The sequence below is a fragment of the Serinus canaria genome, chromosome 17 (assembly GCF_022539315.1).
Source record: "Serinus canaria isolate serCan28SL12 chromosome 17, serCan2020, whole genome shotgun sequence".
Classification (NCBI taxonomy): Eukaryota; Metazoa; Chordata; class Aves; order Passeriformes; family Fringillidae; genus Serinus; species Serinus canaria.
In genome coordinates this window covers 1,816,445-1,831,711 of record NC_066330.1, presented here as the reverse complement: position 1 = coordinate 1,831,711, position 15,267 = coordinate 1,816,445, and the positions used below count along the sequence as shown (strand labels likewise).

Here is a 15,267-nt window from a genome sequence, read left to right as displayed (position 1 = left end):
AACCATTCCTCCCTCTGGACCTCATCTTCACATCCACTGACCTGGGCAGTTCTGTTCCTTTCCATGTCACCTGATTCCCACTTAGATCCAGTCGTGTCTTCTCCTGCTCACAAAGCCCCCTCTGAGAAGAGTGAAGGCCATTGATTCCGTGTCACAGTGTACCTCCTGCTCCTCTCATGTCAGCAGGAAAACTTTTCAGCTAATTCATAATTTACTATGTCCTTCCAGATGAAGAAAGAACCCGGAATGGCTTACGTACACAAAATATTCAACGGCCAGAGGGACCATGCAAAAAGAAAAAAAGTATTCATTTAAGTACATTTATTTTCCAAGAGAACAAAAAAAAACTTCTTTTTTTTTAAACTGGGTCAACACTACATCTGCAGCACTCAGCCGTTTTCCATACGACACGATCACCCACTCTGTTTATCTTTAGGCAATATGCTCCTGCAAACTGCCAATTAATTGCAGATTTGGTGCCTGCTCTCTCCCAGCATCCTGGATAAACACGGCAAGGCAATCACGGGGAGCTGCTCTTGGCTGCCAGGGGAAGGAAATCTGTCATTGTCTCAGCCTTGTTATCTGCAACCAAGGCAGACTTTTAGCAGCGCTCTGCTTGTAAACACTCTCTTTAGACACCTTCTGATTTCCAGAGATGGCTCGACAGCCACTCTGCCATTCTACCTGCAGCTTCTAAATCATTGCTTTCCAAAATGTTCAGTGCAGATTGTCCTTGGTAAAAGGGCCACCGACACCAATAAAACGTGGTGAGAGAGTCCTTAAAAAGAAGAGATAAAGCTGAATCCAAATAAATGTAAGAGACAGAAAAGTGGAGAAGGGGGTGTCAAGACTCTGCTCTGAGGGTTCTTGCTGGGGATTTTATCAGGGTTGCTGTTTGGGAGGTCTGGGGGACAGGTCTGGTTGTGATGTGGCCTTTTCAGAAAGGTCCAGTCTGTTGGTGTTGGCTCAGGTCCTTCTCCTCCACTCTAAGTTGGAAGTATCTCCTACTTTGTGCAAGATTTGTGCTAATCTATATCCAGAGAAAATGGTAACCCTAGGAAATCCTCTCCATGACATGCAGCATTTTCTGGCAGGCCATGTTTTTCCTCTCTGGATAGTGGGAAGTGTCCCTGAGCAAGGCAGGAGGGATGGAGATGGGTGATCTTCTAGGTCCCTTCCAACCCAAACCATTCTGACTCTTAATTTCTGTCCCTATTGAAATCCCAAGAGAAGGCTCTGGAGAGATGATCCTTCCTTGGGTTGGGATGGTCACCAGCAGATCTTCACTCTTTCTTTATTCTATTGCACTCTAAAACTGAGTGACATCAAAAGAGGCTGACTCTATAGAGGCTGCAAAAGAACTGGGACAAAATCTTCTCCTGGGGCAATCCTCAAGAGGATTTAGACTGCCATCTTGACATTGAGTTGTTGGAAATTAACTGTTGCTTCCAGGCAAGGAATGATGAATGGTCTGAAATGAAGAGATAAGCCTGCATGTGGATACATTCTCCCAGGCTCTCATGGACCTTCAGTGTTACAAGCAGCTGGAATAATTCCTAAAACAGGGAATATTTGATACTGGGTCAATTCCTATTTTGATATGCTCATGTACATGGAGAATAAATGAGAATAATCACTTCAAACCAGTGTAATTAGAAGAAAAACAAGCTCCCTGTGTCTTAGAACAATGCAGACACACATATTTGGGAGTTGTAGGGGGTTGTGGGAAATGAAACAAAATATTCCATGTTTTTTTCTTTTATTTCTGTCATATACCAGAACTTTCTCATTGACAGGGTGAAGTAAAATCTGTTGGATTGAGCCTGTTTACCAGGTCACTGTGGATTATTGTAATATTGGACTACAGTGGAGATGAGATCCATATGTTGCTGTCAGGGACTAGAGTTTATTATCACTCTGGGGATGGCTAATAATAAAAGTTTAGATTTCAGGCAGATCTGAGGAGAATGTGCTTTAGTTCCCCTCTGTCTGGTTTGTGGACAAACTCCCGTGTGCCTGGACTTCTTTACAATTTAAAATGTAACTTGTAAATACCAATAGAAGGAGGCTGCGAGCTAAGCTGACAGTAGTTGTGGTTTGAGCTTTAAAGATTAACTGCCTTCAGGAGGTAATAAAGATCAGAGCTGCCCCATCCTGGTGCAGTTGCCTGTGGAAAGATGTTGACACTGCACTGACAGGCTTTGGGAGCAGCGCCGTGTCAGGGAGGGTTCGGGAATGTGCAGTGCTCTGACACAACCAGCATCCCTCCTCCATCCCTGCTCCATCCCTCCTGCCATCCTTCCTCCATCCCTGCTCGAATCCATCCTCCCATCCCTCCTCCCAGCCCTTCCCAGTCTTTGGCAGTGCTGTCAGGCCCAGTGCCCCCAGCAGGGATGGTGGATACGGAATGTTTTGGAACTGATGTGAGATAGTTACTGCATAAATAAAGAGGAAATCTTAAAATTAATCAGAGGTGCAGACAGAGCAACCCGCACTCAAACTCTCCCTTCTTACCTCTATGTTTGTTGTTCTGCGCTAATTATGTATGAGACAGAAAAGTGCTGGATGAAGTTTAATTAGGAAGGAGCTGCTTTGTCATGTAAACTCCAGTCTGCGAGCCTGGCTCGCCGCCAGCACCGGTGTGAGCTCCTCGGCAGCAGGGACGGGACTGGAGCAGATGCCTCTCCTCCAAAACACTGAGCCTCGAGGAAGGGTTTGAATTACAAAGGAAGGGAAGGGGCTGAGCTTCCCAGCCCCCTCCTCCCCTCACAAAGGGCAGCAGTCAGTTTACTTTCGTAACCCCACTATCAGCTGCAGAGGAAGTCTCGCAGTCCCGGAGTCTGCGAGCGGTTCCAGAGCAGCTGGATCCAAACCGGGCAGAGCCGGCCGAGGGAGGGAGCGGGGGATGGACTCGCTCTGCTCCCGGAGCAGCTGACTTTCCTGGGGACCCCAGCATTGCTTTTCTGTCCTGATCTTATTCTTCTGTCCTGATCTTATTTCCCTGTCCCGTGGAGGCTTGGGTAAGTGCCTGGTAGTTTTCCACTTACCTTTCTCTTCGGTGGTTCACCAGGATCTGCCGAAGTGCAGTGGCACTGCAGTGACAAAGTGTTCCCTGCACCTTTGGGAGCTTGCTCTGGAAGTGGATGATCCAGATTGGAAAAGCTGGACCTTTACAATCGTTTGAATTGATACACTGCATTTTCAAAAGGGACAGTGAGCAGATATGGAGCAAACAGACTTTCCAGCACGTTGTTTCAGCCGGTGGGGACTGCTGGGGTCTAGCAGCTTGCAGTGAGCCGGATTTCCAAAGGCTGGAGTGCTGGAGTAGAGCTCTGCCGAGCTCTGTCCGGCAGTTCGGGGGTGCAGATGTTTGTGCTGTTTCCTGTGGGATCAGCCTGGGGGGGTCGGGGCAGCTGCGCCTGGAGCCACCCTCTGTATTCCATCGCCCGCCCAGGAACGCAGCGCCCGCGGCTCCCTGCGGCATCGCGGGGACACAGGAGCATGCGGGAATCGAGTGGTGACAGGGTTCGCTGGGAAGGGGTTTGCTCTGGGCCCTGATGCTCCTGCAGAAGGGATCCGGTGGATTGGGAGCACGGACACCAGGCAAGAATTCCCTCACATCCATGGGGAGCGGAGAGGAGAGGAGGGGCCAGGCAGAATTCACAGATTTCCAAAGCCGTGATAAAAGATCTGTGTGATTGTAAAGAAAGAAGTGGCCGTGCCTGGGGGTCTGCAGGCAGTCCGGGGGTGTGGGTGGCTGGATCAGTGGTAGGAGCAGAGAACTTGAAAGGGAGATGGACTAAAACTTACATAATGCGTGAAACCGAATGTCCTTTCCTGCTGTCCCTGCTGTCCCTGCTGTCAACCTGAGAAGACTAACCCTGAAACGATTTTTAAAGCCGTCTTTGTTAGTCATCCTTTATGCAATTTGTTTCTTTATCATGTTTCATTTTGAGTACAAGGAGACAGGCTGGTTCCACTCCTCTCTCCACTCCTCCTCTATTGTTAGTCTCTCCCAGCTTCCCGTACGATTGTCCAGCTCTGCTCTTTGCAGAGCCCAGCGGAAAAGGATATGGTTGAAAAGAAAGAAAGTATTTCAAATTAAAATCTGGCAAGTGCTGGTGTCCTGATTAGGCTTCAGACACATTTCTTCCCTCCCATCTCCTTTTCCCCAAAAGTTGCAGGGTGGCCAGTATCACTTGCAGTACCTTAAACAGCAGCAGAATCCCTCTTAGCCCTCACAGCCATGCACTGGCCAATAAATGCAGCAAATAATAATCCCAGCAAAGTTTAAAAACAAAGCATATTTATAATAATATGAGCAGCCTGGTCTAGTGAAAGGTTCCCTGCCTGTGACAAGGGTTTGGAACACCATGAAGTTTAAGGTCCCTTCCAACCGAAAATGTTCTGGGATTCTGTGATACTAGGAACACCTAAATATAATGAAAGCAGGGAATGTTTGCTTTGAGCCTACTTCAGATTTGTGAGCTGGTCACGGCTGATGAGTTGTCCCAGCAGTGACACTGAGCATCTACCCTAGTCAGGACCAGGGATCGTGGCTCAGAGCACGGGTGTAAGGAAAGGAGTGTGAAGGGAGGGAGGAAAGGTCATGGCCCCATCTCTGCTGGTCCTCATTAAGCTGTAGCTTGATGAGCAAGTGGTAATTAATGGTTGTGTTAATGCTCAGAGGTAAGCTGATAGGACTCTCCTTGCTTCCTCTTGATTCCCAGCCATGACTTCAGGACTTTTGAGCAGCGCTGATGAAGCAGGGTTGGGTCTGGATGATCTTTGGAGAGGCTCAGCCAGTGGCACGTGTGACCTTGCAGGCTGTTTGCACCTCCTGGCACCATCCTCCTTCCCACTGCACAGCAATTAGTGAGGAGTGTCCCTGGGCAGGACTGGAGCTCTGCAGAAGAGAGCTGCTGTGGGGCTTGAGAAGATAACAGAGCCTCTGGTGAGGCTGAGCCGCCTCCTGTGGCCTTGTTAGTGCCAATATCGGCACAGGGAGATGGGAGTGGAGCAGGTGGAACGGCAGAGCTGGAGACAAAGGGGAGCCCCAGTTCCTCAGGGGAGCTTCTGGTCCCTCCAGTGACTCCAGTGCATGGAGCTCCACCTCCCTGAGCCACAGCCCCTGCCTGGTGCTGCCCCAGCCACTCACCAGGCTGTCCTGGAGTGCACTGGGGAAGCTGGGAAGATTGTGAGTGGGATGAGAAAGCACTCAGTAATTCCCTGAGTTTCCTTCTGCTCAAAGTGCAGAAATAACACCTTTCTTATGTAAAAGGCTCCCTCAGCTCCACTGGGTATTGTACAGAAACACCCCCCTGCTTTGCTTCTCTTTGACTTGCACCGTTTCAGAGAGCTGCAATTTGATGACAGATTTAATAAGATACAATTGTCACTTGTGTTGAGAGGAGACATTCACAGAACTTGGAGTTGTATCACCTGGGATACCAACATGTAAAGGCACTGCTCTCTTCAGTCACAATTTTAGGTGCTGGAGACCCAGATTTTAAGACTTGTTAAGACCCAGACTTCAATACTTCTAAAGACTTGTCCAGTACACATTGATGGCTGGAAACTTTTTCCAATAGAGTCTCCCTTCCCCCAGCACTGGTTCCTTCTTTTACTTCTTCAACATATAGGAAATTTCTGTCTTTTTTTAAATAGGCACCATTTTTCTTCATGTCACCCCCTCCACTGTGGTAACAGCAGCAACCAGGAATGGGAGGGGGGAGAATGGCCCCAGTTCCACTGGGCCTGACTGGGACCCTGCTGGTGGCACTGGAGATGCTCTGTGTGGTTCTGGGGCTGTGTCACTGAGGGGTGACAGCCTCTGCTCTGCTGCCATGGGAGGGTCTCACTCCATTTCTCAGAAAGAGCAGGATGCAAATTGAGCTGCTGCCATGGATTTACAGCAAAGAAAATAAAAACAAGAATTAGACTGATAAAATGATTAAAAGGCTTTACAACAGCCTCTAAGCAGTTTGTCATATCCTGCAAGGTGATTGCCCAGGACACCTGCAGCACAAGCCAGCCCTTTCCAGCATGGCCCCTCGGCCAGGACATCAATAAAAATGAGGATTTATGAGCTCTGTCATGGGCAGCAAGCAAAGCATTGGGCAACAAATTAATCGCTGATTGCAGAGCAGTGCTGACTGGGAGCTTTCTGCTCTCTCTTGGCATCATTGCAAGGTTGTTTGTTAAAAAATTAGTTTGATAAAGAGACCCTTGACTCCCAGCTTTACCTGCTCACCAAACACGAGGCACTGTGAGCTCAAAAGGTGCTTTTCACTGTTCAAGTGTTCCAGTTTTTAGTCATCAGAATGTGACAGCACTCACAGTTCTATGTGCTTGTCTGTTCCTTCCTATCCAGTAATTTTGGGATTACAGAATTCCAGATTGGGCTGGGAGGAGCTGGGTGCTGCTGGTCTGCTGGAAGCACTTGGGTGCCAGAGCTGTGTGTTCCTGCTGAGCTGCTTCCCTTTCCTACCACAGAGGTTTTGCTCATTGTTCTCTAATTTCAGCAGGCAGGAAAAAGCCCACTTTTGAGTTCTGTTGCCTGCCCTGTCCCCACAGCTGGTGCCACCATTGTCCCCGGGTTCCTACCCAGACCAACTTCCTTTGTTCTCTGCCGGGCAGCTCCACGAGGTGATTGTTTCCACAGTAACTTTATTTCTCCCTGCCTGAGAGCAGACCATCATTTCCCAGTGACTCATGTCACCTGTTGATGGCCTTTTCCTGTCCCTCACACAGAGGCAGTGCAGGGTGGGAAGGAGCTGGTGCTCCTCAGGTTAAGGAATGCTCCCACCTTCCAGCAGCCCAGGAGAGCTGTTGGTGACAGCCACGTGCAATGAGGGACACATGCCAGGGGCTGGGGAGAGGGAGCTCTGTGGGGACAGCATCATGTGCTGGGGATGTTGTGCCAGACTTGTACCAGCTGATCCCATCCAGCCTGATTTGCCCACGGCTGGTTTAGCCCAGGAGCCTCGGGCTGCTGGGAGCAGATGCTGAGCAGACCTGTCACATTTCAAGGCATTGCCTCAGAACAGCTCCACAGGACGAGCTCTGGTTGAGCTGCAGGCTCAGTTTGGTTCATCAGTCTTGGCTCTTACTTTTTTCTTCCCTTTTCTGTTTCCTTTTTAAGTGTGTTCTTACATCAGAGCCAGGCTCTGTTGCCCATCTTCGGTGCTGGAGGGTGACATCTCCTCTGCTCCTGCTCCTGCTTACGGCACTTGTCAGGCTCTGCACAGGGAACAGGGCATTCTCCAGCTCACATGGAGAAATTTCATCACCTAGGTTTCAAGAAAAATAAACTGAGGCTGGACTTAAAACCTTGTGGTGAGGACGAATAGAGAGAGGCTTTTATGAGCATTGAGAATATTTGTAGCTAAGCAACCAACATCAGCAAGAAGAATAAATCCAAAGTTTCAGGGCTCTGCCTGCCTGCCTTCAAGGGCCAGGAGCTGTTCTCCTTCTGTTAACAAGATTGCCTTCCTGCTGGAGGCAGGATCCCATGTTAGATGGAGCTTGTGCTGGGATACAGAGCTGGGAACAGGAGTGAAAGGACAGAGAAGAATATTGCCAAAGGCCACAAAGCCAGCCAGGCCTCCCAGCAGCTTACAGGAAAAGGCTCTTGGAACAGTAACATCTAACATATATAGATCATATTTTCTAATTACTCTTGTGTAAGTCCTCCTAGCATCAGAGAGTGACTCTTTATCAGGAAGTGTAGTCACAGGATAAGGAGTAATTGGCTCAAAGTGAAAGCAGAAACACAGCAGAAATTTTCCTTGTGAGGATGGGCAGGCCCTGGCACAGGTGCCCAGAACAGCTGTGGCTGCCCTGGATCCCTGGAAGTGTCCAAGGCCAGGTTGGAGCAACCTGGGATAGTGGAAGATGTCCCTGCCCATGGCAGGGGATGGAATGGATTGAGCTTTAATGGCCCTTCCAACCCAAACCATTCTGGATTGTCTGGTTCTAGGCTCTCCAGCAGGCAGCAGCTCCAGACCATATTCCTTCCATTCCACAGATGCAGAGCTGAGTGACTGGATGACTGCAGCAGTTTTTGTTTGAAATGGTGAATCTCTGTGGCTTTGTTCACTTTCTATATTTGCACAGTTCCTGTTGCTTGGGGCGCCCATCCCATTGCTACAATTGCAGCACAGATCCAAGGCCTATTAGATAATTGAGCTTTATTTTCTACAAAGATATTATGCAGTGTTCTTCACGGGGTTTCACCAGTAAACCTAGAAGCAAGACATTTTACTTTAAAATATATTTTATTTATAAAAAGAAAATTTCCCAGAAATGCCAATGGGAATGGCAACAAATCAAATCCCAGGAATAATTTCTCAATGGAACTTTTTTTAAAAAAAATACCATCTTACAACCTCAGGGTATTTTCCATCTCTGCTTCTTCCTCCTGCTTTGTCAGGAGCTGGCTAGAAGAGATGTTCCAGTCCCTATCCTGTCCTGGCAGCCTCATGGATCACCAGGAGCCCTGTGAGTGACCTCTGTGCCATGCCAAGATCTCCTAAAAGTGCTTTGGAGCCAAACTCTTGGATCCCTCAGGCCCCTGTGCACAGCTGCACCACACCATCAATCCAGGCCTTAAACAGAATTGTTCCCTGATCGAGGACCCCAGAGACCTCTTTGCTCACATAGACACTAAAGCTGGTGTGAATTAGAAATCTGTGTATTAAGGCCAGATCTGCCAGTATTTTTATGGAGCTGTATTCCCAAACCAGGTTTGTTGTTTGGATGAGAGGAGTGAGGTGCAGTACAGGAGAGCTCCCGTGGTGTTGGGATTCCAAGCCCTGTCCCAGTACCACCCACAGGCCGTGCTCTCCTCAGCAGGACTGTCCACAGGGTTTTCACTTCATCTGGCATTTCCTCCTCTTTTCTGCCTAGAAACGTTGCTGCAGCCCTGAGCATTTCAGTGGAGTTTCAAATGGGCACTAATTTGTCTGTGCTGGCAGTCGATCCCTGCTCAGAGCTTGCTGGTAGCAGTGACAGGCGCGAGGGCTCTCGGAGGCGCGCGGCCTTTTCCTCTTCCCCGCCGCAGCTGCGGCCTGGCTGTGCCTGAGTTACTCAGCTGTGAAAAGCACTCAGGGATCTGCAAGCAGGGGGTGTTCCTGTCCATTAGCACCAGGGCCCACAGCAGCCCAGCTGGGTGGGATCCATTTAGTGCCAGTCCCACAGCTGGGCTCCGAGAGGCGCCTCAGGCCAGCAGGTACACATGGAATGGCTCTGGGGGGTTGGGGATAACAGGAGGCCAGCACGACACTGAAGGGTTATTAATGATAGCATTCAGTCAGGAAGGGCTTTATTTTTCTCATTATGGAAACCATCACTTCTGGAAGTGTTGCAGACACATTTTGGAAATGGCACCAACTATTTTAAAAGTTAAAGAACGCATTGGCAGGTGTGAGGGAGATGTTCTGGAAAGGGAAGATACAGCCTGGCTTAAGAGAAACCCGATGTATTCAGAGAGATCCAGGCTTTTCTGTTTGATCATCCTCCTCTTCCCACCCACCTTGGATCAGCTCCCACCCCTCCACATGCAGGATCTGAACCATTCCAGCCAGTTCCTGAGCCATTCCCAGCTCCCAGTCCATGCAGACCAAGGCACAGCTCCCTGAGGCACTGATGGAGTTTTTGAAATGCTTCACAAATACAGATAAGGACAAAGCAAACGTTCTGCAGGAGCTGCAGTGAGCGTGCAGGAGGGCAGACCCAGGAGTGGTGGGGGAACAGGGACACCAGCATGGTGGCAAGGCCAGCTCCTGCCTCCCCTCCCTGCTGCCTCTGGTTTGACCTCTGGGGAAGGGAATGCACCCAGAGGATGGGGAAACAGATTGAGGACACTGACCAACACTTAAATTTCATGTTTAGAGTAATTGTTTCAACTTTGTTACTCCATTTCTGGAGCTTTCCCCCCTTCTCTGGTTGTATTTTATTCAGTTTTTTGGCTTCTCTCAGTTTTTTGTCCTGGGGGGTTCCAGGCAGGTTTCTCTCTCTGAACATGACAATTTGTTCTTCAGTGCTTCTTTTAGGGTGTTTATCTCTTTTTAGATCCTGAAGTGCCTCTTTTTCCTGTTACTTTTCCCCCTACAAATCACAGCTTCTTGTCTTCAGTTTAATTTTTACATTTAATGAAATAGCTCTGAAATAAAATGTTCTTTAACAAATCCCTGATCAGGGTATCTCACAACAAAAGGTACTTGGATTTTATTATTATTATTATTATTATTATTATTATTATTATTATTATTATTATTATTATTATTATTATTATTATTACTACTACTAATACAAAGTAATGACATGCCTGAATCCTTATCAAGTGTAATTCAGGGGGATTAGTCATTTCAGTTGAAAGGAAAAGTTTGCTCCATCATTTACTGAACTCATCTGCTCAGTGTCCTGCTCCTGTTTATTCAGATTTATTATTATTTACTGGTTTTTTAGGTCTTGAGATCAAACTGTTGATCACAGTGCTCTGAGGTTTGGGTTTCTGCTTCACTGGGCAAACAGCAATCAGATAAATACAGGAAAACAAGCTAAATATAGAGAAAACTGAATGAGAATATCACATTTTTGATGTCTGTGATGTCAAGCTTGACAGACCCACTAAGCACCTCGCCAAGAAAAGCAAAGCAAGCCTCAAAAACCTCAGAACTTGCCGAGATTTTCTCATTGAGAAAAAATTTTGTGTCTTCAACACGAACTACAAAAAAGAGCAACTGTGAATCAGGCAGCCATCCCACATTTCTGGCTGGATTGAACTGGCAAGCAGTTCCTGCAGTGCCCTTCCCCAGCTCCTGGAGCCCTGGGTGCTAATGAGCCCCAGGCCCTGGCTGGAGGCTGAGCCAGCAGCTGGGGCAGATGTTGGCCACCTGGGCTCCAGGAACCAGGCTTCCCAAAGCTGGGACAGGTTCAGCTCCCAGAGCAATGCTTTAGACATAGAACCACTGTCAAAACTAGGTCAGCTGGATGTCAAAAATCTGTTTGCTGATCTCCAGCTCCAGGGCAGTTGCGCCTGGGCAGGCGGCAGCAGCTGCACCATGGAAGGATGGGGCTCCCCTGTTGCTGTCAGTGCTGAGCTGATGGAGATGGCAACAGCAAGAGTCCTTCTGGAAACCAGAAACCAGTGCAGGGGTTAAAAGGAGCCTTTGTTTGGTATGCAGGGGCTTTGCAGACAAAATTGCCCATCTCTGGCAGATGCTGGGAGCTGGGTGTGTGTTCAGTGCAGGGGGTGGGAGCAGGGCTGACAGAGCTGACCAGCCACAAATCCGTGTGTGAGGAGCACTGGGAAAGGCCAGAGAGACAGCCAGTGCTGAAACAAGGCACAGGAAAAGGTAAAGCATTCCAGAGGGGCCTGGGCCTGGGTTCAGCAGCCAGGGGACAGAAGTGTCCCTGCTGTCCTGGTGGATCCAGTGCCTTTGCTCTGAGCCTGGTGTCCAGCTCTGCCCATTGAGCAGGGGCACTGCCAGGGAGGGACACAGCCTCCCACGGATACAGGAGCAGGGCAGGTGTGTCTGGGGAGCTTCTGAGGCAGCAGAGGAGTCACTTCAGCTGGAAGGAGGAGGATGGAGGGTTGGTTGTTTGCATGTGGCCAGCCAAACGTGGCCAGCCAAGCGTTCCTTTCTTCTCAGCAAACGTTCCTTTCTTCTCACCATCCTTCAGCTCCTCTTTGATCTGAACTGCACTTTTTCCTGGAAGACTTCCAGCATTCTCAGTGCAGCTATGAAGCTCCTTTTTTCCTCCCTATTCAGGCCACATCCCTCAAATTTAGGAAAGACGTTGCAGTGGTGACGTGGGACTGTGGTGTGTAAAGGCATTTCTGGAGAAACATGTTTGACTTCTTCAGATGTTCCTGATCTCTCCTCCCAGAACAAACACAGAACAGGCAACAGCAGCACGGGCTCCCACAGTCACCTCAGAGTTTGACTTAATGCAATGTGCAAAATCAGCCCCATAAAAGGTTCAAGCTGTGGTTTGGTACAGATGTCCAATAAATTGAGAACTTTTGGCGACCCTCATTTCTAGACTGATGTGTCAGACAGATGCACATGCCAGAAGCACCCTGGGAAGCAAAGACTGTGTTGGGAAGGATGCCAGGAGCCAAGATGCCTTTGTAGAGATTCAGAGCAGCAGCTTGGCCATCTCTGGCCCAGGCAGCAGGATGATGGAGAGAACCCCCGGGCAGCTGGCTGGGTAATGGTGCTGCTTTTAAAAAAGACAACAAAAAAGGCGTTGCACCCTGTTCCTGCTAAGGAGGCTTGGAGACAGGAGAGGAAAGGCTTCTTTCTCTAGAGGTGAACAGTCACTTCTTCCTGCAGCAGAAGAATCCTGACACTAGATAAGTAGCTGTGAGAAGATTCATAAAAAAACTAATTTATAATTTGCCAGAATATAATCCTATTTGATCAGTGTTATTCAGTTCCTCTTTCTTTTAAAATTCAGTGCACTTAACTGTTCTACGAGGGTTTATGAATGTTTAAAAATTGCTTTGTGGTCCCTAAAGTAATTTGACAAGTCTGACAGCTATTGATTAAAAACCTGAAATTATTCAGACTGTAGGATGACTTGAGGGATTAGATAGAAAGTTTTTTCAAATGTGAAAGGAAATAAGATGTTGGAAAGTAAATATGTTCTTGAATATTTTTGAAAAATCCATTACAACTGTGAAATTAAATTGAAATGAGATACTTCGTGTGGAGATGAAGGAACTAAATGCTGGCTTTACTATTTAGGCATGGGGTAGAACTCCCCATCCCAGGCTCAACAAATGCTTCTCTGGAAGTTGCTGGTCTCTGGCACAGATCCCACCTCAGGGCACTGAGGGAGCCCTTGAGGAGCTCCTGCACCTGCCCAGCCCTGGCCAGGGCCCAGCCAGCTCCTTCCATCCCTCTGCTCCTGGTGGGCTGATGGAATGGGGCTCTCTGTCCAGAGTGAACATGATGATCCATCACCAAACATGTCCAGGTCTGAAGAAGTAACTCCCCCAGCCTGCTGGCAGCAGGAAAACACCAGTTCTGAGTGTGTTGTGGGAGAATCCTCCTTCCCTGGTGGGGGAATGGGCTGCTGGGCACAGAACCCCTGTGCCTCCTGCCCACCCACAGGAACTGGGGCTGTTCCACACCGAGGGAATGTCTGGCTGCTGGCTCCCAGCACTGGGGGCAGGAAACACCCAGTTCAGGGCAGGGATCAGATCCCTGAGCCCGTGGGCTGGTGCAGAGTGTGTGGGCAGATCTGCAGACTGGTTCTGCCAAGGGGGTGCTCCACAAACACCTGATTCTGCTTTTGATGGTGTTATCACTGCTGGTGTTTAATCAGGTAATGGATGGCTGTTGGTATTGGTTAAATTCCTGAGTGATTCTATGCATGGAGAAAATCAAGTGTTTGTTATGGAGATAATCAAGTGGTTTTTCTGATGATACAGCTCCCTGGACTGAGCAGCAGAGTTCTGGATATGGAGGTACTCAGCAAGCAGATAATAGAGGGCTTGCTTGGCCTGTTACCTCAGGGCACCACGCAGCCCTTTTTCATCTCCAGTAATTCCCAGTTTCACTGGGATCAAAAGCCTTGGTGAGGGGAGTCTGCAAGGCACGAGTGGAGCTGGAGCCAGGTGTCACCAGGCTGGGCACAGCATTTTAAACCCTTGTGCTATATATGGCCCTCGGTTATATTTCAGTGACAATATTAAACTTTAAAAAGATGAGTGGAAGGAAAGGAGACCTTCAAATTTAGTTACTGCCAGGAAATAATACTCAGCAGCACATAGCTGTCATTCTGCAGCAGACAGGGATTATCCATAAACCCTGTACCTCCAAAGTGAAGGAGAGTAATAAAGCCGACCCCAGGCGCACTTTGAACTTGGCTACCTCTGATTAATTAAGTTTTTCCTTCCTTGAGCCTGATTTAGTACTTATGCTCAGAATGAAGGATTTAAGTTAAGAAACTGTTGAGAAATTGAAGGACAGCTCTCATCCCCTCTTTCCCATCTCATCCCCTTCCCTATCACATGCACACACATGTGGGTAGCAAAGGGCTTGATGTGGCTGCTGAAAATCAGGCTCTGAGGGCATTCCTGTCCCAGAATTCTTGTCATTCCTCCTGCACTTGCACCACTTTTTGCTGTGGATTTTTATTCCTGCCAAGCTTGAAATGTCAGCAGGGCATGGCAAACATCGGCTAATTCTGGCTGCAGGTCTCAGGGCAGTGGAAGGTGTAACAGTGATCCTGCATTTATATGGAAAGTAGGAAGGTGTCTGTGCAGCTCTGGAGTATCCTCCTTTCATTCATTTAATGACAGAGCTTCCTGGGACATTCAAAATCCATCTGTGGCAGAGCTGAGGCTCAGCACAGCCACACACTCCACGTTCAGAGAGCTCCTCTGCTCCTCACAGAAGCCTGTCACAGTATGGTTCACAATGAGAAGTGCAAATATGAGGCAAAATGGCCCAATTTTGTGTTTGCTGCTTTGGTACTCGGTGACCACATGGAATTCTTTTGATTTAGAAGGAGTTTGTAGAACACAGCTGGGAATATGTTTGCTCCTACCAGCTGAATGGATCTTCCCATGTCCAGGGAACTCAGTCAGCCCCTGCCTTCCTGTGGAACTGATGAAACTCCTGTGGCTGCTGCTTTATCCCTTAATTAGACTTCCTTAACTCACTTCTTTTGGAGGAGAAACAATTGTTTAGAGTAATGAGAGAGTCTGTTTTGATTGAAAGATGTACAATAATCTGCCCTGAATCTGCTCTGCTGCATTGTACCAAACTCACTTATTTTCTCTATATTTGTTCATAGTCAAGGCATAAATAATTCAGCATTTTGTCTCTCCCTGTGAATGTGAGAAGCATGCTTGCTGATTCCAGATAAGATGGAGCAGTGATGTTTATTACTCTGATGTTGGGGAATGATTGTTGCATATTTAATATCACCATAAATAAAGCTCCTGTAGCTGTGTTCCCACTCGTGGGAGCGGCGTGAGGCTCTCTCCGAGCCCTCTGATCTGCAGCCCTCAGAGCTGTGCTGGGATGGAAGCAGAGGCTTTGCCTGCCCACTGTGACACAGGGCATGAGTGACAACTGCGTTTCCAGCCTGCCCAGCCTGGCTGGCATCCACCAGCCCACAGCTCTGCCAGCCCCACCTGCTCCAAAGTCATTTATCTCACCCAGAAATACTCAGAGACTTGCACTGTGTGACAAAGCAAATAGCAGAAGGAAAACAAACCTCATTAAAATAAAGTGGCTGGAT

The 15,267-nt window shown here is 48.3% G+C and overlaps 1 protein-coding gene across 5 annotated transcripts in view; it reads left to right on the top strand.

Moving 5' to 3' along the window:
* Positions 1 to 15,267, top strand: part of DAB2IP (DAB2 interacting protein) — a 122,421-nt gene that overhangs the window by 55,924 nt on the left and 51,230 nt on the right. Inside the window, exon 1 of one of the 5 annotated variants that reach the window (XM_050980897.1) lies at positions 2,825 to 3,020. The exons of the other annotated variants lie outside the window; for them this stretch is intronic. The gene's annotated coding sequence lies outside the window, so the exon portion shown is untranslated. Of the gene's footprint in view, positions 1 to 2,824; positions 3,021 to 15,267 lie in introns of those variants that run through there. 5 annotated transcript variants of the gene reach the window in all.